The sequence below is a fragment of the Odocoileus virginianus genome, chromosome 15 (genome assembly GCF_023699985.2).
Source record: "Odocoileus virginianus isolate 20LAN1187 ecotype Illinois chromosome 15, Ovbor_1.2, whole genome shotgun sequence".
Classification (NCBI taxonomy): Eukaryota; Metazoa; Chordata; class Mammalia; order Artiodactyla; family Cervidae; genus Odocoileus; species Odocoileus virginianus.
In genome coordinates this window covers 41,570,612-41,596,603 of record NC_069688.1, presented here as the reverse complement: position 1 = coordinate 41,596,603, position 25,992 = coordinate 41,570,612, and the positions used below count along the sequence as shown (strand labels likewise).

At 38.6% G+C, this 25,992-nt stretch overlaps 1 long non-coding RNA gene across 4 annotated transcripts in view; it reads left to right on the top strand.

Annotated features, from left to right (window-relative positions):
* Window positions 1–25,992, top strand: part of LOC110126619 (uncharacterized) — a 362,093-nt gene that overhangs the window by 253,546 nt on the left and 82,555 nt on the right. The gene's annotated exons all lie outside the window — the stretch shown is intronic.

Genomic DNA, 25,992 nt, shown 5'->3' with positions numbered 1-25,992 from the left:
CTCATAGAGACCTTTATCTCATTGGTGATGTAAAAATTCATAACACCAGTAGGCCCCAACAGTTTATTTTTGCATAGACGTTCTATTTTTCTTTCAACAATGTCCTGTCTCCCCGTCCCCCTTACCTCCCTCATGGAACCCCTCATCCCTCTGCAGGGGCACTCTGATAAGCAGCTTTCTAAGGGGAGAAGGGATGTTTGAAATGTGGGGGAAGATGTGAACTACAACCCACAGGATAATCTTTATTTAGATAATTTTTATCTGGAGATTTTTAAAATGCTGACCAAGGTACTCAGTCCTATTTTCTTAACAGAAGAATAAAGCAAGAAGGTGGAAAATGCTTAGTACACCTGCACCCTGGTTGGAATTCAACATTTCCTCTTATTTAGGGATTTATTACTTAACTATTATCTTCTATCCAGAACTCACAGAATCAGTAGGCAAAAGCTTTCTGGGAGGCAATTTTCTGAGTGTGGGTTTTAGAGTCAACCTGACCTCACTTGATGCCGGGAGGGATTGGGGGCAGGAGGAGAAGGGGACGACAGAGGATGAGAAGGCTGGATGGCATCACCGACTCGATGGGCGTGAGTTTGAGTAAACTCCGGGAGTTGGTGATGGACAGGGAGGCCTGGCGTGCTGTGATTCATTGGGTCGCAAAGAGTCGGACACTACTGAGTGACAACTGAACTGAACTGAACTGAGCTCACTTCAGATTTCTTGGGTATTTTTAGGCCAGAGAGTTTAGCCACCTCAGCAGAAGGAACCAGAATTTTTACCCTATCCAAAAGAAACAAAACTAACTAAGACAAAATTGCAAACAAAAATAGTAACAACAACTGAAGAAAAATGGCAAAAATGTATGTTTACTGTAATGGAAAGAGATTACATGTGAGGTCAGGAATCTGCCTGTAATTGCCTAGAATAAGTACTCACAGGAGATGTGATCTTAGACTCCTTGGCCTCTTTCTTCATTTGTTCAATTGTAGTGACTACTTTTCTTGGCTGGAGAATTCCACGGAGAGAGGAGCCTGGTGGGCTACAGTCCATGGGATCACAAAAAGTCAGACATGACTGAACAACTAACACACACACACAGTGACTACTTGCCTAACTTCTTGTGCAGATTGAACAATGGTATATCTCGGAGGTCAGCAAGTTTTTTGGCAAAGAACCAGAGGGTAAATATTTTAGGTTTGTGGGGCATTATTGTTTCTACTGCAATTACTCAACTGAACTGTTACAGGGTAAAAGTAGCCAGAGACAATACATTAAGGAATGTGTCTGTGTTCCCCAAAATATATATATGAACACCAAAACTTGTATTTTGTAGAAGTTTTCCCTGATCTGCAGGCAGATGTAGACCGTGACTGGTCTCCAGTTGTTATTAAAGGACAAAGTGGTCACAATATTGTGGAACTGGTGCTGGATTAGTAATTGCATATTTATACTCTCTACCTTTGAAAGGCTGAGTTCAGACGTGAGAATTAGGCAAAATTTTGAAAAGCAGGCAAAGTCTATCTTGCCTTAAAAGGAAAGGCAGGGGGCATCCCTGGTGACTCAGTGATAAAGAATCCACCTGCCAATGCAGGAAACATGGGTTTGATTCCTGGTCCAGGAAGGTCCCACATGCCTCAAAGCAGCTAAGCCCATGAGCCACAACTCCTGAGCTTGCGCTCTAGAGCCTGTGAGCCCAGCTACTGAGCCCACACACCTAGAGCCCATGCACTGAAACAAGAGAAGCCACTGCAAGGAGAAGCCCACACGCTGCAACTAGAGAGTAACCTCTGCTCACTGCAACTAGAGAAAGCCAAAGAGGGACAAAGAAGACCCAACACAGACAAAAAAAAAAAAGACCCAGAGGAATGATTGTTCAGGGTTGAAACATTTTAGGCTTCATGACAGGCAGCACAGAGGAGAAGATATTTTTGGGAGGGGCCCAGGATCAATGTTTCCTGGACCATACCATGCACATGCAAGCTAGTCCATATACTCTCAAATACAATTTGCAGCACTGTAGAAATGGCATAGAACTTGCAATCAGGATATATAAATTTGAATCCTGGCTCTGTCACACTTTCTTTCTGTCCTGAAGCAAAACAATGGCATGATTATATATTTAGAAAACACAAAAGTATACTCAAAACTACTAGAAACTAGAGAATTCAGCAGGTCATTGGTTACAAAATTTATATGTAGAAGTCAGTAGTTTTACTATATACTGACAGTAACTGGTTAGAAATTTTAGTGGGAAAAAAGTTTTCCTTTACAACAACAACAAAAAAAACAATAAATATAAAACAAAATGTTCAGAACCAAACTTTAAAAATAAAAAACAAAATAAAAATCTTTCTATGAGGTATAGTAAAACAACAACAAAAACAACTAAATCGAATGAAATACTTTGCTGGGAAATAAACACTGTAAATATGCTTATTTTCCCTTAATTCGTGTCTATACATGATATACTGTGAATCAAAGTCCTAACAGGATTTTGGAGAACAAACAAAGTGATTCTAAAATTAATTGGAATGAAGAAACATGTGAAAACAGCCAGGAAGTTTTTCAAAAGTAAGAGGAAAGAGGAAAATCTTGCCTTACCAGATGCTATTAGAAAACTTCATGTATTAGGTGAGAAAGAAGCTCCAGGGCTGCAGGCTCTTGTTTGTTGTGTTCACAGCCACACCCAAAACACAGAACAGTGCCTAGGCAGTCAATTAATGCTGTTGTTGGGTGAATGGATCAAAGATGACTGAGCTTCTTTAGGTGCAAATGTAAATAACCCTTCATTTTCCAGTGATAACGGAGGATGGGACAATACAAAACAAAGTATCAGTGCTGAAGAAGCTGATTCTGAAGCTGAACTTTCTGGGTTTGAATCCTGATTCCATTACTTGCCAGTTGAAAGGCCTTGCTTAAATTCCTTAACTTCGTTGTGCCTCAGTTTCTTTATCTCTAAACTAAGGATGACAGCTCTACTTACTTCATACAGTTGTTGGGAGTAATTCTGTTATCCAACTATAGCCTGTGAAGGACACCTAGCACAGAATAATTCTCAGGCAATTTGTAGAATAAAGAAATGAAGGAAATTTTTGGGTTTCCCAGGTGGCACTAGTTGTAAAGAACCCACCGGCCAGTGCAAGAGACGTAAGAGATGTGGGTTTGATCCCTGGGTCGGGAAGATCCTCTGGAGGAGGGCATGGCAACCCACTCCAGTATTCTTGCCTGGATAATCCCATGGTCAGAGGAGCCTGATGGGCTAGAGTCCATAGGATCTCAAAGAGTCAGACATGACTGAAGCAACTCAGCACACTCACACAGCCTTTCTCAAAGGCCAGTGATGCAGCATCTTAAATCTAAACATCTGCTTTCATGTGAATGACCTAATATACTAGTCTCAAAGTTCTTTTACTGCCTTTTATTCCAACTATGCACCCATAAACCACTTTACCAACCTACTTACATGGTCTCAACCAAAACCTATTGTCACTTCAATTTAATACTCTCTGGAACCTTATATAACAATTTCTGTCCACTCAGATGTATTAATTTCTGTGCATAACCCTATAGTCTTTCACCATGTTCACTCTTTTATACCCATTCCAACTGTTCCCTCACTTTCCCAAGCATCTTAAACCTCTCCCTTTCTTTCAGTCCCTCACTACCTCATGGATTTGCTTCTTCCTTATCGGACTTAGATACAACATCTTTCTTGTCAGTGTGGGCGTTTGTGCTCAGTCACTCAGTCATGTCCGACTCTGCAACCCCATGGATTGCAGCCAACCAGGCTCCCCATCCATGGGATTTCCCAGGAAAGAAAACTGGAGTGAGTTGCCATTTCTGCCTCCAAGAGATCTTCCTGACCTAGGGATCAAACCCTCATCTCCTGGGTTTCCTGCTTTGGCAGGCAGATTCTTTATCACTGAGTCACCTGGGGAATTCTCTTGTCAGTACAACAATTTTATTTTCTTCTGTATTTCTCTTGCACTTGTCATGAAAATCCTATAACGGGACAGCTGAAGGGCAGAATTCTTAATGTCAGCACAGATTTATTGGGTCTCCAACCTCAATTTGCCTTTTGGTAGCACACAGTCATACCTTTAACACATCCTTCTCCAATCCCCGGCATGTTGCAGTTTGTGTTAAGTAGCTTCAGTTTATGTTAAGCATTCTTAAGCTTCTTTGTTTCTCAAATTTTCTTAAACATTTTGATTCGTTTCTTAATTTGCTAGAGTTTATAGTCAAGTATTTTTTTCAAGAAGGACTTAAAGGCATTATATTTTCTGAATTCTTTTCTTTTGTACTTGAGAATGTCTGCTTCTACTTGAAAAACATCTTGACTGTATATAATATTCCTAGGCTCTTGCCTTCAGAACTTAATGGATATAGCTTCATTGTTTCTAGCATTGAGTTTGTTTACAGAAATTGATGCCAGCCTAATTTTTCTCCCTTGGACATTTTTGTTATTGTGTGTGGATGCCTAAAATTACATAACTTCATGGTATGCCTTGATGCTGAAAATCTGCCTTCAACTTTTCCTGCTATTCTTAGTGCTAAATGTTTGGAATCAAATTTTCCTGGAACCAATGTGCCCTGTGAATGTCAATTTCAGGTGTTGCTTCATTTGGGGGGATTTTCTTATTTTTTTTCTTTCATTGGTAGTGTTCCATGCTTCAGGGGCACTACTTATGCTTCCTGGAAAGATTGCTTATTACAGCTATCAGCTTTATTCTGACTGTTCTAATCTCTTTGTCTTTTTCATCTACATTTTCAGAAGTGAGGTTACTCCAAAGCTTTATTTATATCAGCACTTCAATTTTCAGACATATCTATTCTGTTTTACATTGCTTTTATGTATGAGTTTTTCATCATGGAATGTGTTCCATCTGCTCTTTGTTCCTCCCTCTCTCTTTTATTGCATTCATTCGTGCTTATCAAGCATATTTTGGTAGTCTACCTCATCTCCTCTACTGAGCTATGTTTGTAGCTATACCTCATTGCATTATTGTGTGTGTGTGTGTTTTCTCTAACTTTAGGATCATGAAATTTGTCTGGAGAGATTATTAAAACACATATTGCTAGTACCAATTTCAGGGTATTTTATTTAAAAAGTAGGAGATAGGAGCTGAGAATTTATATTTCCAACAAGTTTCAGGATAATATATTAAGAACAAGTTTTCTGAAGTGTATATTATGCATCTTTAACCTATCACAATTTACCATCAAATGATCGACCTCATGAGCACTATAAAAAAACTGAAAAGCACAAAATTAATTTTATCCTTTACTCCTCTTTTGCTCTTGTTGACATGTGTTTTACTTCTACAAATGCTAAAATTCCATTATATAGTGATTATTTTTGTTTTAAACTGTGAGCAGCTTTTAAAATTAACTTTAAAATATGTTACAGATAATAAAAACATCTTATATATTTACCTATGTGGTAGACAGGCCCTGGGGTGCCCACCACCATGATTCCTGTGTCTGGGTCTACATGCCCTTGTATAATCTCCTCTACTTTAGAGTGGGCAGAAACTCTGACCTGCTTCTAACCAACAGAATATGGCAAATATTGAAAGGTTGTTGTTGAACGATAAGACACCGGGATTCTTGGCCTCTGGAGGAGATGAATTCAATCCGGGGCCAGAGACGAGGCTGGATTGCTCAGAGCTTTTGTGTAATAAAGATTTATTAAAGTATAAAGAAGATAGAGAAAGCCTCTGACATAGGCATCAGAAGGGGGCAAAAGAGTACCCCCCTCCTAGTCTTTAGCTGTATGTTATATAGTCACTCACAGTCTGTTAATGAAAAGAAAGGAGTGTCATAAAATTTAGAATGGCACCAGATAATTCATCCCTGGCCATAAAACAATTGACTTGAATCTTGTAGAAGGGCAGAATACCAACAAATAGTTTCATTTACATAGATTAGGGGAACAATACCTGAGTAAGTAAGTTAGGCCATTTGGAGGAACCAACTTGAAGATAGAGTCTGGGGTACATTAACATAGCTTAAGACACATTTCCATAAAAAAAAGAAATGTTTTGGTTAACTCAAGGTTTGAGAGCAGTTAGCTTTAGGTGAGACCAGGTGTCATGGCAACACAGCATTTTAAGAGAAACCTCCTTTTAAAATTGGATGGAGAAGGAAAAACCTATCGCTGGTTTGTTTCTTCCTGCCGCTTAAGAGGGATAAAAATGTCTGGCACTTGCAGCCTCTTTCTTTCATTTGGAGACCCCTGGCCTTCCTGCCTGTTACCCTCTCAATATGATAGGATGTCACACCCGTGATTACATTGTATGAGACTCTGTCTTGTTAGCAGACTTATTCTAGAGACTCTCTTGGTGGTTATGAAGTTACTGGCCATGTAACAATTAACTGCAAGCTGCCTCTAAAAACTTCTGGTAGCCTCTCAGAACTGGAAACAGCAGGAAACCAGGGCTCTCAGTCTTACAACCTCAGGGAAATAAATTCTGCTAGCAACCTGAGTGATCCTGGAAGCATATTCCTACCCAGTCAAATTTGTTGTTGTTCAGTTGCCCAGTCATGTCAGATGCTTTGCAACCCCATGGATTGCAGCATTCCAGACTTCCCTGCCCTTCACTATCTCCTGGAGTTTGCTCAAACTCATGACCATTGAGTTGATGATGCCATCCAACAATCTGATCCTCTGTTGCCCCCTTCTCCTTCTGCTTTTAATCTTTTTTAGCATCAGGATCATTTCCAATGGTTGACTCTTCCCATCGGGTGGCCAAAGTATTGGAGCTTCAACTTAAGCATTAGTCCTCCCAATGAATATTCAGGGTTGATTTCCCTTAGAATTGACTGGTTTGATCTCCTTGCTCTCCAGGGACTCTCAAGAGTTTTCTCCAGCACCACAGTTTGAAAGCATCAATTCTTTGGTTCTCAGCCTTCTTTATGGTCCAGCTCTCACATCTGTACATGACTACTGGAAAAACCATCAGTCAGTCAGTTCAGTTTCCCAGTTGTGTCTGACTCTTTGTGACCCCATGAATTGCAGCATGCCAGGCCTCCCTGTCCATCACAAACTCCCAGAGTTTACCTAAACTCATGTCCATCGAGTTGGTGATGCCATCCAGCCATCTCATCCTCTGTCATCCCCTTCTCATCCCACCTTCAATCATTCCCAGAATCAGGGTCTTTTCAAACAAGTCAGTTATTCAGATCAGGTGGCCAAAGTATTGGAGTTTCAGCTTCAGCATCGGTCCTTCCAATGAACACCCAGGACTGATCTCCTTTAGGATGGACTGGTTGGATCTCCTTGCAGTCCAAGGGACTCTCAAGAGTCTTCACATAGCTTTGACTATATGGACTTTTGTCGGCAAAGTGATATCTTTCTTTTTAATACACTGTCTACATTAGTCATAGGTTTTCTAAGTTACCAAAAGAGAAAGCAGCTTGGCTGACACCTTGTTTGCTGCCTTGTGAGACCCTGAGCAGACAATGCAGTTAAGCTGTACCTGGATGCCTAACTCACAGAAACTGTGAAATAACAAATGTGCACTGTTTTGAGCTGCAAACATCTGTGATGTTACATACAATAGAAAACTAATACAACCTATATAATTATACTTTATTATGCTTTTCTTTTCTGATCAGGCTTCCCCTGATATCATTTTCCTTCTGCCAGAACTTCCTTCAACATTCCTTGTAGTGCAGGATGGTTGGAGATTAAAACTTCTATTTTTGTCTGTTTGAAAATGTTTTTATTGAGTTTTATTTCTGGAGCATATTTTCATTGGCTATAGACTTACAGGTTAACAATATATTTTTCCTTCAGAATTTTAAAGATATTCACTGCTTTTTGGGAGCCACTGTTTCTAATGAGAAATCAGCTATCAGTCAAAGAGTAGGGATACTGTAAAATATATGCTATGATAGATAAAATAGATAGCTAACATGGTCTGACTGTAGGATAGTACAGGGAACTGTACTTAATATTCTGCAGTGGCCTATATGGGAAAAGAATCTAAAAAAATGTGTATATATGTGTGTGTATATATATATATATACACACACATACATACCTGAAACTAACACAACACTGTAAATTGACTGTACTCTGATAAGAATTATTAAAAATAATAATTTTAAAAATATAGCTGAAGAAAATAAGGTTGTAAGTCCCACTGAAAGATATGTCTTTCAAAATTAATTCTAAAGAGGACATTTTATACTATAATAAAATAGTTAGCTGGCATCACTGATTTTATTTCTCAAGTTTCCAAGCCTAACTAAGATTTCTGTATTAAACTTCAATTAAAAAAAAAAAATCTCACTTTTGCATTCTATACCCTCATAGTTTGCTTTTTAACAGAAGTTTAAGAAATCATTTTGAATTATGTTACTGATTTGCTTTATTAGCAAATAAACAACAAATAAATTTATTTAAGACAGGAAATACACACAAAAAATAGGTACTATATTTTCATAAAACTCATGTATGAATTAAAGGCAGAGTGGAAGTTACTGATTGAATATCAATAGCAACATAAATTTATTATCATTAAAGTGAACTTAAGGTTTAGAGGAGAGTATGAACAGATAAAAAGAGAAAAAAGGACAGGAAAATGCATATTATTAGGAACCGAAGAATATAGGAATGAGAAGGAATAAAAAGGAGTCCTAGGATCATATTCTAGTCACTTGAAATCAACAACAAAATACTGTGTGATAAGAAAGTAAGGTATAATTGAAAGAGTTTGAATTTGTTTCTGAACTTTTAAAGTTATTTACTTTATGATTTTATTAAATTTCCAAAACACTTGGATTTATCCACTTTCAACAAAATGGAAGAAAACATTCCAGAACTTGGGAACATGAATCTACTGGAGAATATAGAAATTAAATTTTACCATGATCAGAAATTGGAGAGCTCTTTTAATATATGATATAAAGTGTTTGCATTTACAGAATTCTTGGGTCCTCCTCACCTGTATGTTTTAGGAAATAGCACATGGGAAATCACTTCATCTCTTTGTTTCCCTTTCTGACTTAAAAATAGATGGAAGTGACTGAATCTGTTACAATATATTCTTGAGATATTTAACACCAGTGTTTTTGTTTGAACAAGGATCTGAACCTTATCAAATCAACATGTTCATTCCTTACAATCTAAGATACATATCTGCAAATTTAGAGGAACAGAGTGAGACCACTGCTTGAAATAAAGTCAATTTTTCTTCATAAGGTTATACCTAACATCTTGTAATTATGTTCAAAATGACTAGGTTGGGACATGTTGCAGGAACTCTGAAAATGATACTAAACTGGGGAAATGTTCCTTTTATCTGGTAAAGCAGAAGCTACAAGCTTAGCACCAACACTGCTCATTATTCCCAGCAGACCTCTGCTTCGACCACAGACCTCAGTAATCCCATACATCATTTTTGTTTCCTTAAGAGTTGGTGATTATCCCCAAAGGAGCATTACTAGAAGAGGATAAGATTATAGGCTGTTCTTTCATTTCCTAATTTGGGGTCTACAAACTCAGCATTTAAGTAGCCAGGTAGTTCTTACTGCTGGCAGTAAGAGACAGTGATTCCTGATTAGGATTACTCAGGCTAAATGGTGAGGATCATCCTTGACGTGGATAATTTAAAGATAAGAAATACGTAGCCTTAATTTAGTGAAATCCCTTTGAAAGAAGTATATAATATTCTTTGTATTACTATAAGTGTTCCACAGATTGTACACATCAATATTTACCTCAAAACACACAATTCATAATGACAAAAAATAATATGGTGATTGATTTTCAAAAATTATAATATTCTGAAGATATGTTCTTTTGCTGTCTTTTTAAGGGTATTCATATGCTTACATATGGGGTGAATTAATTAATTACTTTTATCAGAGAAAAGACCTTAACAAAGTTGATTTAAGTGCTTGCTGCTATAAATTGCTTCTATTTTTTTAAACCAATAAATTGCTTTTATTGCCTTCAAGAAGCAGCCATGTATGTACTTTTAGATTTTATGTGGTTGTTACAGAGAAAATGAGCCTATTGGTGCCAGAATTAACAGTACATTAATGTGCTCAATTTTCCTATGACTTCTTTGGTCAGGTCTTTCATTTTTCCCTTCTCAAATCAGGAGCAATTTCACCTTAGTAAATGCTGTGCAATTTACTCTGGAGTCTATACCACTACTGGCTTAGTACTGAATCATTTATGTATTGAACTCTGCGTATTTCACTTTTCTATTGAATTGTGCTTTTTTTCTCATGTTATCAAGAAAGAAATTGAAAGTGCTAGTCACTCAGTCATGTCCAGCTCTTTGTGAACTCATGGACTATAGCCCACCAGGTTCCTCTGTCTATGGGATTTCCCAGGCAAGAATACTAGAGTGGGTTGCCATTTCCTTCTCCAGATCTTCCTGACCCAGGGATCTAACCTGAGTCTCCTTCATTGCAGGCAGATTCTTTACTGTCTGAGCCACCAGAAGTTAAATTCTTTTTTGTTCCTCTGAGCATTTAAAAATGACATTTTTAAAAGCAGAATATCTTTCAAACAGTTATACAACTACTGTCTTATCAGTAGCTAGAATATATCATTTGGTGAATTCTATAAGAATTTTCTAATAACCCGAAAGTAAATTCAGTAACCAGAAAATTTCCAGTTCTAGGAATAGTTTGGAAATTACCATAATAATCCCTTTATTAAAAGAAAAAACACCACAAAGTAAAAAAAGAACAACTATACTTTTAAATGCATAGCAGAAACAAAGGGGATGCAGAAAACCAGTAAGTGAACAAGCAAACTGAGGTCTCTGCCTACATGCAGGATCCATTGTATTTACATCTTCCATGTAGGCCAGTATTAGGAAAACTCCACCCACTAGGCCTAACTCTCTTGACTTGCATCAGGGGACTGACACATGTAAAGACAGTTCACAAAACAGGAAATGCAAATGGCCAATAAGCTTATGAAGAGATATGTAATCACCTTGGTAATGGAGGAATGTTCATTGGTAGGACTGATGTTGAAGTTGAAACTCCAATACTTTGGCCACCTGATGCTAAGAGCTGACTCATTTGAAAAGACTCCGATGCTGGGAAAGATTGAAGTTGGGAGAAGGGGATGACAGAGGATGAGATGGTTGGATGGCATCACCGATTCAATAGACATGGATCTGGGTGGACTCCGGGAGTTGGTGATGAACAGGGAGGCCTGGTGTGCTGCGGTTCATGGGGTTGCAAAGAGTTGGACACGACTGAGCAACTGAATTGAATGGAGGAAAACCAAATTAAGAGAGTAAAAAATACAAATACCCTTTTCCCATCTTACATTTACTTTGAGCTATGCACTCAGAGGGTGGAATTGTTGACAGAGTCATGGATACTATTCCAAACATATACATATTGGTGCTAGTGGTAAAGAACCCACTTGCCAATGCAGGAGACGCAAGAGACGAGAGTATGATCCTGGGTCGGGATGATTCCCCTGGAGCAGGGCATGGCAACCCACTCCAGTATTCTTGCTTAGAGAATCGCATGGACAGAGGAACCAGATAGGCTACAGTCCATGGGGTCACAAAAGAGTCAGACACGACTGAAGTGACTTAGCGCATACACATGTACAGTCAAAAAAACGTGGTATAATAAATACATGAAATTGAACCATTATATATGTTTGACTTATAACAAGAGTGATTTGATATGACTCGATCATCAAATACACCTGATGCAAAGCACTGATTAGAAGAGTGCACTGACATTCAGACCCCATAATAGATCTGTGGATGCCAAGTGGTACCCCCAGAAAGCTTAGACAAAGCAGAACAAGGCTCAAGCTAGTGTCTTGGGATTTGCAATGTGGGATGAAAAGCCCAGTGAGCCACAGAAGCGATGCTGGGTCTCATGGGCCTTGCTGGTCACAGATTCTATATTAGGAGATGAGTTGCCAATAGCAGAGCTAGATGATTATTAGCAAGTCCATTCAGAGTGTGGTTTCGACAGAATGCATTCATTGGCAAGAGTGTGAGAGGCAGCAAATGCTTGTGGCTTGCTTCTGCTCTGACTGCAGCATTCACTTGTCTTAACCTTTACTTGGATGAGTGCCTGAAGCTGTCCTTAGAAGAGATGCAATTATCCTCTTGCCCTTTTTCAGAGTCTCTCCCTGCCACTTTGTAGTCTGGCTGCAGCAATGTCATACCTGATGACTGGTGTCTAATATGATCTCTGGCCAAGGCTGTCATTAACTGGAGAGGGTACAGTGATGTAACTCTATATGATGATCTATAGTGAACTATCCTGTGTTGCTACAACCCCCAAAGCTTTTACTAGTTCAACACTCAAGCCAAGCAGCTGTGCAGAGGCAAAGTATCTGGTCAGAGCTGGCTGGACTATGTCAGCTAAAGGATCCTCCTCTGATCACAGGTCAGATACACCAGGTCCTGAATTCCTGGATTAAATGAAAAGCCAGGGCTCTGTCTCACTGTTTCTCTGTCTGTCTGTCTGACTGTATCTTTTTCTCTCCCTCCCTCCAAATACTATGAGACCCTTCTTAGAGAATAAATCCAGCTACCCAGCACGTTTCCTAGAAGCTTTGTAGCAACTCTTTACTTGTATAGGGTCCTTTGTGAGTCATTTCGCTCTGTATGTTTAAATTTTCACCAAAGCCAGAATCTTTGTTGTTTTTTTTTTCCTTTGCAAGGGAATCTCACTGAATTCATTTACCTAATTTTTGTTTCCATTGGTTCATGGACCCACTCCTCCATTAATCCTATAAACATCTTCAGTATAACTGATACAATGTTAGGTCCTACAGCTATCATGGTTAAGAACATGGTTTCTGGAGTAAGAAACCTGGGCTTCAGTCCAGGATCATCTACTTACCTTATCCTTTTAAATAAGAGCCATAGGAATAGTTCTACAGCTATGCCATGCCTGAAGCAAAGAGGCCTTTTTCATATTATTGGAGGATATTTTAGCAGCATCTAAATTGACCCTCTTACTCTTCTCCAGGAAAATCACCTTGAGCTGAAAACTGGTAGTCTCAGATCCAATAGAGGCCTCTGTTCACAGAGTGAAGTGCAAGTCGCTAAGTCATGTCCGACTCTTTGTGACCCCATGGACTATACATGTCCGTGGAATTCTCCAGGACAGAATACTGGAGTGGGAAACCTTTCCCTTCTCCAGGGGATCTTTCCAACCCAGGGATCGAACCCAGGCCTCCCGCATTGCAGGCAGATTCTTTACCAACTGAGCTACAAGGGAAGCCCATTCCCATTCTTACATTCACAGAAAAGACAGGCAAAAGAAACGTTATCCTCGTCCCATCTCCTTATCTATTCAAATCCAGGCTCCTCTAATGGAATTATCCAAGCCAGAATACTGGAATGGGTTGCTTCTCCAGGGGATCTTCCCAACCTCAGGGATTGAACCCAGGTCTCCCACATTGCAGGCAAATTTTTTAACGTCTAAGCAATCAGGGAAGCCCATTCAAATTATACACAGTCCTAAAGCTCTTTCCAGGGGAGTAACAAAGTTTTGTTTTGTTTTTTTTCTACTTAGTCCTTTCAGGTTGATATTCATAACATCAACCAAACTTTCCAAAGGTTAGGCAATTCCTTTATGAAAAATATTTATTTCAAGGGTTCATTCTAAAAATTATAAAAATAACTCACTGCCAAAAAAATTAATTAGCACCTGTTTCTATCAAATCAGAGTACAAAACAGGCCTAGCCAAAGCGCTTGGTGCCTTTCTGCACAGCTTTTGGGAATAAAGGCCAATAAAGATTATAAAACAACTTTTTAAAAGATAAGAAAAAAAAAAGAATCCTTTTTGACTTAAAGCAATGCCTCCTATACTTCTTAACGAATTAATTACAATTCAATGCAGTAATGTTTGAAAATGATTTAGCAGTGTTTCATTGTTTTTGCTATTAACACCCAAGATGAAAGTTGATAGAATGGGCATCATTTTAAACAGGATTTATTTGCACACAAATAAAGCTGGCATAGACAATAGTTTCCATCATCTCTCCAAGCACACGTTACTAAATTGTCAGAGATTCAAAGAATAAAAGTACATAATAAACCCTGACATGAGGGACTTCAGTCTTCATCATGCTGGATTACCTCCAGCATGAAGGAAAATATCCTCCATTATTTTGTATATTTTCCTAAGGACAAATAGGTGATTTTCATGAACAGGCTGAAAACCCTTCAAAGCAAACTTAGTAATACACAAGATCAGGGCTTACTGTAGTCTCCACATTTTCTTTTAATTTCTTAACCTGTTCCTCCTTTCAGACTTTCTCATGAGAATTTAGAAATTTTTCCGTTCAACCATGTGCGTAGAACTTACCTTGATGACACTTTGAGTGACCTGAATGACAGCATTTATCTTCCCACCATCATCAACCTTCAGGTCTCAGTCCAAGTGTCACTTCCTTTGCCATATTATAGTTTCATCTCTCTCCATGCTTTTCCCTTTGTTTTATTTATCATCAATTTAATTATTTTCATATGTGATTTATTCACACCTGTCTTCTCCACTAGATTAAAATTCCTTGAGGATAGATAGCTTCTGGGTTGGTTTTTCTTTCCTTTATGTTCTATTTGCCTATCAAAACTAGAACACTATAATCAACCAGTAAAAAACTATTGAATGAATGAAAGAATTAATTTCCTCCAAACTTTTTTTCTTTTATTTTGCCTTACTACAGTCTTCCCGATATTTCCTAGTTCATATTTCTCATGGAATGAAACTATCTAATGTAACTGGCTGAATTGTAATTAAACCCTTCCTCTCTTCCCATTGATAAATATAAGAAACCAACTTTTTCTCCATTGTAACACTCCCATATGTTATGTCTCAAATCAGCTCAGATAAAGTAGGTGTTATGAGTCAGCCACAATAATCACAAACCCCAAGCAGTTAAAGGCAAAGAGCTGCATTTTAGATAAATTTTGAAAAATGCTAACTTTGCTTCTAAAGTGCTAAAAATTTTGTCTTGGAATTTAGATAACTAAACACAAATCTAGGCATGACAAAGTTTGCATAGTATTGGAATGTTTTTTAAAAAATCAATTCTAATATTTAGAATTTAATTACTGGTAGAGATTTTAGAAATAATATAAAAGAAACAATAGATCATTGAGATTTGAATTTGTGGTTTAGATTAGTAGGATGACTGTGAAGGTCACCAGAATGTATTCATTTATAACTTGGATAAGAATGTCTACCCTTAATGGTGGTTTTTAGAATATAACTTTCTTTACTTATTTATTTTTGGCTGTGCTGTCTTGGTTGCTGTGTGGACTTTCTCCAGTTGCAGCAAGAGGGGGTACTCTCCAGCTGTGGCCCATGCTTCTCATTGCAGTGGCTTCTCTTACTGCGGGGTGCAGGTTCTGGGGCGCATGGGCTTCTGCAGTGGCGGCTCCCAGGCTCTAGAACACAGGCTCAACAGTTGCTGGGCATGGGCTTAGTTGCTCTGCAACATGTGGGATCTTCTCAGACCGGGGATCAATCCTGTGTCGCATGCATTGGCAGCTGCGTTCTTTACCACTGAGCCACCAGGGAAGCTTCTTAATGGTGTTTTGAGAAATAAATATGTACAGACACCTAGCATTCAAAGCAGGTATTCAAGGTACTTCTCTAGTGAAAGGTCTAATTCTCTGATCAGTATCTTTATTTCAGTTAATGAAATCTGTATCCGATGAAACTATGAAGATCTTCAGTTATTCCACAGCCAGGTATAGATCTACTGACTATTTGCATAGTCTTAGAATTAAACAGCAATTCTTCCATCTAGTAACCTTACATGTTTCTGATTATTTAAATAGTCTTTCATGCACACAGTTTAACATGTCACTACTTAGGAAAAAGGAATGACCATTCCTCTCAACTACTCTATGTGGTGCCTCCTCTATGTGGGCATCAACAGAGGGGTAATGCCAAGGGGCCTGCCCTTTTCTTCTATCCTATCCTTAAATTCCCCATGGCTCCACTAATATGAGGCGGTTATCTATGGCTGACTTGTATGAAAGGCTTGAAGACATTGAAAGAGAACATATAGAATAATTAGGAACAGGGACCAGCTTAATATTAAATATGTAACATCTCTGATCTTCAGAGTCCTTCAGCCATCTTTACAACTGGAAATTTGAATAAGTAGGCTTTTCCTTCTGAGTCCTCCAATCTCTTTCCTGGGCCCTCTCCCTCTGCCCTTTTCTCCCTCTGTCCTCTTTTCTCCCTAGATGCCTATACCCAACTCTGAAGTCCTCATATTTATCATACAGAATAGTTTTACTTTCCACTCACTCTCCCTGAGAAAGAAGAGATTCAGTCTGTGAGTAACAAGCTATGAAGTGAGCCATTCTTTTTTAAAACCAATATGGCTTAGCACAGTAAGAAAATAAGTTAATAGTGTTTGCTGCTAATCTGAGTTCCAAAGAAAAGCAAAGAGGGATAAGAAAGCCTTCCTCAGTCATCAAGAAATAGAGGAAAACAATAGAATGGGAAATACTAGAGATCTTTTCAAGAAAATTAGAGATACCAAGGGAACATTTCTTACAAAGATGGGGTCAATAAAGGACAGAAATGGTATGGACCTAACAGAAGCAGAAGGTATTAAGAGAGGTGGCAAGAATACACAGAAAGACTGTACAAAAAAGATCTTCACTACCCAGATAATCATGATGGTGTGATCACTCACCTAGAATCAGACATCTTGGAATGTGAAGTCAAGTGGGCCTTAGGAAGCATCACTACAAACAAAGCTAGTGGAGGTGATGGAATTCCATTTGAGCTATTTCAAATCCTAAAAGATGATGCTGTGAAAGTGCTGCACTCAACATGCCAGCAAATTTGGAAAACTCAGCAGTGGCCACAGGACTGGAAAAGGTCAGTTTTAATTCCAATCCCAAAGAAAGGGAATGCAAAAGAATGCTTAAACTACCACACTGCACTCATCTCACATGCTAGTAAAGTAATGCTCAAAATTCTCCAAGACAGGCTTCTGCAATACATCAACTGTGAACTTCCAGATGTTCAAGCTGGTTTTAGAAAAGGGAGAGGAATCAGAGATCAAATTGCCAATATCCACTGGTTCATCGAAAAAGGAAGAGTTCCAGAGAAACATCTATTCCTGCTTTATTGACTATGCCAAAGCCTTTGACTGTGTGGATCACAATAAACTGTGGAAAATTCTGAAGGAGATGGGAATACCAGACCACCTGACCTGACTCTTGAGAAATCTGTATGCAGGTCAGGAAGCAACAGTTAGAACTGGACATGGAACAACAGACTGATTCCAAATAGGAAAAGGAGTACATCAAGGCTGTACATTGTCACCCTGCTTATTTCACTTATATGCAAAGTACATAATGAGAAACACTGGGCTGGAGGAAGCACAAGCTGGAATCAAGATTGTTGGGAGAAATATCAATAACCTCAGATATGCAGATGACATTACCCTTATGGCCGAAAGTGAAGAACTAAAGAGCTTCTTGATGAAAGTGAAAGAGGAGAGTGAAAAAGTTGGCTTAAAGCTCAACATTCAGAAAACTAAGATCATGGCATCCGGTCCCAACACTTCATGGCAAATAGATGGGGAAACAGTGGAACCAGTGAGAGACTTTATTTTTGGGGGCTCCAAAATCACTGCAGATGGTGATTGCAGCCATGAAATTAAAAGATGCTTACTCCTTGGAAGGAAAGTTATGACCAACCTAGACAGCATATTAAAAAGCAGAGACATACTTTGCCAACAAAGGTCCATCTCGTCAAGGCTATGGTTTTTCCAATGGTCATGTATGGATGTGAGAGTTGGACTACAAAAAAAGCTGAATGCTGAAGAATTGATGCTTTTGAACTCTGGTGTTGGAGAAGACTCCTGAGAGTCCCTTGGAGTGCAAGGAGATCCAAGCAGTCCATCCTAAAGGAGATCAGTCCTGGGTGTTCATTGGAAGGACTGATGCTGAAGCTGAAACTCCAATACTTTGGCCACCTGATGCGAAGAGCTTACTCATTTGTAAAGACCCTGATGCTGGGAAAGATTAAAGGGTAGGAAGAGAAGGGGATGACAGAGAATGAGATTGTTGGATGGCATCATTGACTCAATGGAGATGAGTTTGAGGAAACTCCAGGATTTGGTGGTGGACCGGGAAGCCTGGCGTGCTGTGGTCCATGGGATCACGAACAGTCAGACATGACTGAGTGACTGAACTGAACTGAACTGTTTTCCTATTGCTATTGGATAGAAATTAAGAACAATCAAATCAACTTTCAGAGTAACCACAGGCCTCTTGGCAAATAATATTTTTGATTGTTAAACAGGTATTTCTTTTTCCTTTGACGTATATTCTGACACAAATCCTAAACTTGTAAAAGCCCTAAAAGAAGAGGAAGGAAAACTGATAAAGTACAGTTCAGCCCAAATATAATGCCATCTAAGCTACCAAATAAATTATTCATCATAGCTATTTATATGGTGTAATTCTTATACTTACCTGACAATGTGCTGACGAGTTCTTTCTACTATATTTTCCTCAGTCAACTTATTCAAATTCAAGTCTGAGAAGAAAAGTGAAGGAATAGTGGATTCTCTCTTCTTAGAAAGTATTTTGATTATGTTTGTTATTCTAGGTTGTAGATTAAAATATTAAATTATTATAATAACAGGAAGGAGAGTCTCATCTATGTGTCTCCTTTAAAGGATGAGTATAAATGTAATTAGGGGACAAACTGAGTCATGCAAACCTGCTTTATTGTTTCATGAATCACTGACTCATAGGCCTGGCAGGGACCTTGAGAGTCACACCACCAATCTCAGCAAGAAGACATTACATAACAGCCCACCAATCCCATTTTTATTGCCCCATCTCACTGAGAACTTCCCACATTTTGACTTTTAACTCATGCTAGTGTAATAATCCTGAATATCAGAATAGTCTTTCCTAATGAATAACTGAAATCTCCATGTTGCTTTCTTACCTTCTTATATGAGCCCAGAGAAGTCAGGATAGTTAGCTCTTAATTTTCTCCAATTAAAAATTATTTTATTTTACTTTCTGGTTTCAAAAACCTTTCACAATGGTGGTATAGTTAAGTACATGGGCTCAAATTGTGCTTCCACAACTTACTATCTGTGTGACGTTGGAGAAATTTTTAAACCCCTCTGCTTTCATCATCAATAACACTGAGGTAACAACAATACCTACCTCATAGGGTTCTCATGAGGGTGAAATTAAATGAGTTACTATCTGTGAATCCTTTGGATAAATATTGTGTGTGTGTGTGTGTTTCATAACTCCAGTCGTGTCCAACTCTTTGCGACCCCATGGATTGTAACTCCTCTGTCCATAGGATTCTCCAGGCAGGAATACAAGAGTCGGTAGCCATTCCCTTCTCTAGGGGATCTTCCCAACCCAGGAACTGAACACTAGGTCTCCTGAATTGGCAGGTATATTCTTTACCATCTGAGACATCAGGGAAACCCAGATACTGTATTATAAAAAATGTTTGTTAAAAAATTAAAAGCACATTTAAAAATAAAATCTATAAAATACAACAACAAAAGAAGAAATCACCAATAACCCCACTCTAGAGACAACTACATTTTGATGTTTCCTTCAGTTTTATGTATATATGAATAACAAAGCACACAATTGGGATGATGCTATATTTGAAAAAAGGTTCTACACAAAAAACTTCTTTACTTAATGTTATATTATGGGCATTTCTCCATATCCTTAAATATCTCTGAAAATCATGTTTTCATGATTTTTAGGGGCTTTACAGTGACCCATTTCATAGGCTTACCCTATCTCAGAAATCCCCCTATTATAGAGCTATGAGATTGTTTTCAATATTTTGTTGTTTTAGTTAATGCAGTGATAAATTCCTTTATAAATAATTTTGTCTATCTCTTTGACTATTTCTACTCAACTTGAAATAATATTCTGAAGACTCCATTTCTATTGGAAGTAAATGATTCTGAATATCATCTATTAAAAATTAGTGAAGTTTTATTAAGTTATGCCTTAGCCTTTGACTCTGCAAGTGGAAGTCACTGTTCTTTACAATCCCTTGGGTCATGGTTTCTAACTTTAATCCACTTTGCAGCTCTCCTCTAGGGTGTTTTTATGTTGGTGGGTTCTTTTCTTATCCTGGTTTTCAGGATAAGAGGCTACTTTATTATAGGGCCAGATTGTTTTGGCAAGAGTTTATAAATCAGGAGAATTTATCATATCCTATTTATGCAAATCATGAATAATCATCAAGTGACTGGTGTAGTATTAATGTTAATCTAGGGACTAGGGAGGTAAGAGATTTTCTTGTCCTCCCAGAGTTTAATGTCTAACGGGAGAGAAATCCTAATCCATGAAACAGTGACCAATACAAGGCAGCCTGGGCCTCCTTGGTGGCTCAGATGGTAAAGAATCTGCCTGCAATGCAGGAGACCCAGGTTCAATTCCTGGGTCAAGAAGATTCCCTGGAGAAAAGAATGGAAACCACTCCAGTATTCTTGCCATTTCCTACTCCAGGGGAGCCCATGGACAGAGGAGCTTGGCAGGCTATAGTCCATTGGGTCACAAAGAGTCATACACAACTAAGTGACTAATGCTTTCACAAGGCAGCCTACATGGGTGAATTGTTGAATAGAGATACAGGTAGTTAAGCGCTATGGTCATTTAAAGAAAGGAGAGATCAATGGTGATGTGAGTAATCATCAGTGAGGTTGGCCTTGGCAGACAGAAGGGCAGGCATCAGGTGAAAATAACTACAGAAGTGAATGGCAGCTTAGTATAGATATAAAGAGCATGAATTTTTGTGTCAGACTTGGATGGGAAGTCTCAACTCCACCATTTATTTTAGCAAGTGTATTAACCAGTCAAATTCTGGATTTGAATCCCAGCTCTGCCACTTATAAACCATATGACATAGCTAATAATTTGGGCAAGCTAATAATTTCTTGATAATGCTAAATCTACCTTTGTTCATGGATAACATCAGAATAATCAGAGAACCTACCTCATAGGATCATTGTGGGGATTAAATGAGCAAATATGAAAACTGGGGCATGGGACATTTTAAGTATTCAGTAGTGTTAGTTTTCATCATTAACCTATTCAAGCATTAATCTAGTCAATCACTTGTTTATATGATGTAATAATGATTGTCAACCATAATAGATGGGGTTTCCCAGGTGGCACAGTGGTAAAGAATCCACCTGCAGAAGACACAAGAGATGTAGGTTCAATCGTGGGAGGGGAAGATTCCCTGGAGTAGGAAATGGCAACCCACTTCACAGAATTCTTGCTTGGAAAATTCCATGGACAGAAGAGCCTGGCAGGATACAGCCCATGGGGTCACAAGAGTCAGACACAAATGAACGACTGAATATGCACACACCATAATAGATAAATATGGGTGTTTTGAGAATTGGTCAGATTTGTCATTGCAAAGGTGAAAAAGAAACTGGAACTGGAGATTTTCCCCCAAATCATGGTGCACATTCTATATTTTGAAGTACAATGCTTGCCTTTTCTTTTAAGGTCAGTTTATTGTTCATTATAGCCCATATTCACAGACGTAGGTCTCTCTCTATTCGGGCTTGAGCGCCTAAATTTTCTCTGCCAGACCCAAAGTCAGGTGACTTTTTAAAGATCAAATTCAGTGCTCTTATTAATATATCCAAATAAAAGATGTAATTAATATTCCTAAAAATGGGAATGTTAATAAAACAGTAACTAAATAAAGGAGTTAATTAAAGTACCAATTAGCTAAAGAAGTATATTAGCAACACTAAAGCAGATAAAAGTATTTAGAAAAACATAAAAACTCTAAGTGTGGAGGTTTTAAAATATAGGTACCTGTTTTGACACTCTCCCCTTCATGAGGTGGAGCCTAGTTCCCCTTTCCTTGAATGTGGACTGGACTTACACAGAATGTGGTAGAAAGGACAGTGTTTGACTTCCGAAACTTGGCCATAGGAAACTTTGCAACATTCTCTTTCTATTTAGTATCATTCTCTTTGGGGGACTCCAGCAGTAACCTTAAGAAGCCCTATGGAGAGGTCCATGTGTGAAGAAACCAAGGTCTCTACCAACAGCTAGCACAGCTAGCACAAACTTGTCAGCCTCCTCTGAGTGAGCTGTCTTGTAATTGACGTCAATCCTCCTCCTCCTCAGTCAGGCCTTGAAGTGCTACAGCCCCAGCCAATATCTTGACGAGGCCCTGAGCCAAAACCACATAGTTAAGCTGGTCTCAAATAATAAAAGTTTATGTTTAAGTCATTAAGTTTGGGGATAATAATTGAACATAGTATAAAATGAGATACTTAACGTAATTCACTTGAGGAAAAAAACAAGCCAAATACTCATAGTTAATTAGAGGAAGGTTTTGGTAAGCAAAATTGAAGAAAATAATTAGAAAAAGTAAATATTAATCAGGAAATTGACTGGAACCAGGTCACACATTTTGGCAGGGATTATCTAGCCATCCATCAAAGCCATTTCTTCTTTTTCCTGGATATACTACTGGACAACATTTCTCAGACTCTTTTGCAGTTAGATGTGGCAATCAGGTTGAGTGCTAACCAACTGAAATGCAAGTCTCCAATCTGTCTTTTTCCATCTACTGGTGAAATACTGACAACCAGGGTGATCTGGGAAGTCATATGTTGAGGATGATAGAGTCCTTATCAGCACAATTTCTTGAATAACTGTGGAGTAGACAGCACCTCCGCCTGCCCCATGTTTGCCGCAAACCTTGCTAATGGAGGATTTGACATCTTCATTGTAGCTTCAAAGTTCTTCTTGGGCAGTGTATTACTCAGTGTTTTCCACAGAAACAGAACCAATAGAAGATAGATAAATAAATTGATACAGATGTAGATATTAACAAAGAGATTTATTATGAGGGATAAGCTCATGTACTTACTAAGAGGCTAAGAAGTCCCACAATCTTCTGACTGTAAACTGGAGGCCCGCAAAGCTGATAATGTAGTTTCATTTCATACCCAAAGGCCTGAGAACCACGGGTGCCTATGTTGGGGGACAGGAGAAAATGGATGTCCCAGCATAAGTAGAGAACAAATCCACCCCTCCTCTACCTTTTTATTTTATCCAGGCCCTCAAAGGATTGGGTGATGCCCACCCACATTGATGAGGGCAATCTTTACTGTCTCCCCATTCAAAAGCTAATCTTTTCTAGAAACATCCTTACAAACACATACAGAAATAATGCTTTACTTACCATCTGGGCATCATTTAATCCAGTCGACACATAAAATTAACCATCAGCTTCATTCAGCCACCAGATTGGGGAGTGTGCAGGAACAAAAGTGTGCAGCTTCCTTAACTCCTTCATCCAGGAAGTGACACACACCACTTTGCCCACATTTCATTGGTGAAACTTAGTCATTCAGCCTCACCTGAATGAAAAATACGCTGGGCAATGGAGTCCCCGCTGGCCTACTGCTCTCTGGCAACAACTCTACCCAAAGGAAATGGGGTATGATCTCTGGTTACCTGCTCTGATCTGTCTCTCCTGCTTACACACAGAGCATACACAGCTCCCAAGAGGGATGACTGAAAGATCCATCTAGATTCTGCTTCCAGCTCCAAGTCCAAGCCCCCCAGGGTGTGTACAGACTTCCTTATAAGGCCTGTATGTCTCTTCTTGGAATCAAGAAAAGTATAAACCAGGAAGACAAGTTATCCCTCATATATAACATACAATGATGGTAGCAGGGACATGATGACCACATGATAATCATATTATGGATCCACAGAAATGCTGAAACTCTGTCAGGCATTATACAGTCCTTTTGCCTTGTGGATGGGTAAATTCTTTGACTAGGCTGTTCTGATTTCTGGAAGAAATTCACTTATCTACCATTCCCAAAAGGCCCTGTTCAAGCCTCCAGGAGTTTGTTTCCTCCTTGCCATCTCTGGCCACATCTAAAATGGATATTCAGGAGTATGCCCTCCTTTGGGCCTGTACAAATTTTCAGGCCTGCTTCCTGCTAGTACAAGTATTCGAGCCCAAGTGTTGTTATAAAGGCTCACATATTTAAGGGCTTCTTTGGCAATAAAATTCCTTCAGCAACTTAGGCTTCTGTGCTACTTATTTCTATCAGTTTCATGTACCATTAACTAAACTCAAAATTTTCCTGCTTCCAGCCTGAATCATTTGCTGGCTTCTCAATCCCAGCTTCTTTCTCAGCTTAATGATGGCTCTTGAGATTAGCCAAAACAGCTTTGCCCTTAATATAATCTCTGACATAAGGCTGTGTTGTTAGTGAAACTTTTTCTCTCGAAGTCTCTCTCAGCCTCATCTATTACTGTTTAAAATCTAGCATCCATCTCTCCCAATCCCCTTTTATTCTGCTTGCAATCAAATCCTGGCTTTGCCCTCTTCCTTCTCTGGTGTTCCTGATTGCTCTGCTATGGATCACTTAGCAGTAGGGGGCATAGCTGACTATGCCATTTAAATATCAAGGGAAAATAAAGTTTAATTTTTGGCAATTGTTCTTAACGTTCTTAACTGCTCTTAATATCATCTGTATTCCAGAGCAGTTAATTTTCCTAATTTGGCAGATTGTGAGTAACTCAAATAAAATTCAAAGATAAATTCAATATAAGCACACACACAATCAGGTCTGGATGAACGGCAATGAAGAACAGCCTTTTGCCAGAGTGCTCACTGAATAGAATTGTTTAAGTTTTAACACTATGAATGTAAAATATATATTTTTTTCAACCAAATAAAAGGATTTTGTTGGACTTTCCTATGGCAAAACTCTTCTATTCAAAGAGATATCTGAGTTTTCTGCCACATAGCATGCGATGGTTAGAACTATTCACAATTAAGCAAAAGACAGTTTTCCAGACTGATTTTCTGTCTCATGAAGGGAAATATAATTTGCTTTATCAGGCATATCTATGATGGTGAAATTAAAAGACCTGAAAATGAATGGTTTCCACATAGTTGATGATTATGGTAAAGGAAGAAAGAGGAGAGAAAAATAAGAGGAGGGGGCTAAGAAGAGGAAAAAGAGGAGAAGGGGAAAAGGAAGAGGAGAAGAAAGAAGAGGAGGAGATTATTTATGATCATGATGATGACCCAATACAGTAGTTTGTCAACAGCTCATGATCATGATTCCTAAGTACTTCCAAAAACCCAGGTTCTGCTGTTACAAAGCAGCATACATAAGATACTGTGGATCCAATGAGAGACTACCTAACAGGATTCTCTCTCAAACTTTGTCTAATTTATCTTAAGTTTCATTAAAGTCCTGCAAAGCAAACAGTTTATACCTATTTTACAAATGAAAATGGCTCGGATGTGTGCCATTTCAGAGCACTTACTAGAAATGCATTTCCTAGCATAAGTGGGACTATGTACCTAGTCCTGGCTAACAAGTTGTGAGGAGGTACAATGCCTGTTTGAGACCTTTCTGACTTTCTTTTTCCCTCTGGGTGCACAATCAGCAACATCTGAAAGGTATCAGATTGGGTCCCTGGGAGGCTCCCTGCTGACCTCTGAGGGTCAGGTAGCAAGAGACCATGGAGTTATAGCACCACTGTGCAGCTCATTCTGAATGACCAGAGGTGGTTAACAAAAAAAATGTCTTCTAGTAAAAAAATATGTATGAAAAAACACTAGATTTTCTTCTTTTATAGTAGATAAGAATCTGGATCCATTTGGTTTCAAATGAGTGGAGCAATAAATGGGGTCTCACTTCAAATTGTCCCTTTAGGATCCTCAACCTGGATAGCACTTACATATAGTAAGGATAAAATTCCACTTCATTACATACATTATTATCTATCTCTCAAATGAAAATGAAGATCAAAATTACATTTAAAAATGATTAAGAGTAGGGGCATGAGCTAATCCAATATTTGTTTCTCACCTCAAAGCTTTCTATATTTCTAGATGAGTGTTTTTAAAATATTTATTCCTGTATTTTTTCCACATTGTGCAATTCATACTCTTAGTTCAATACTGAATAA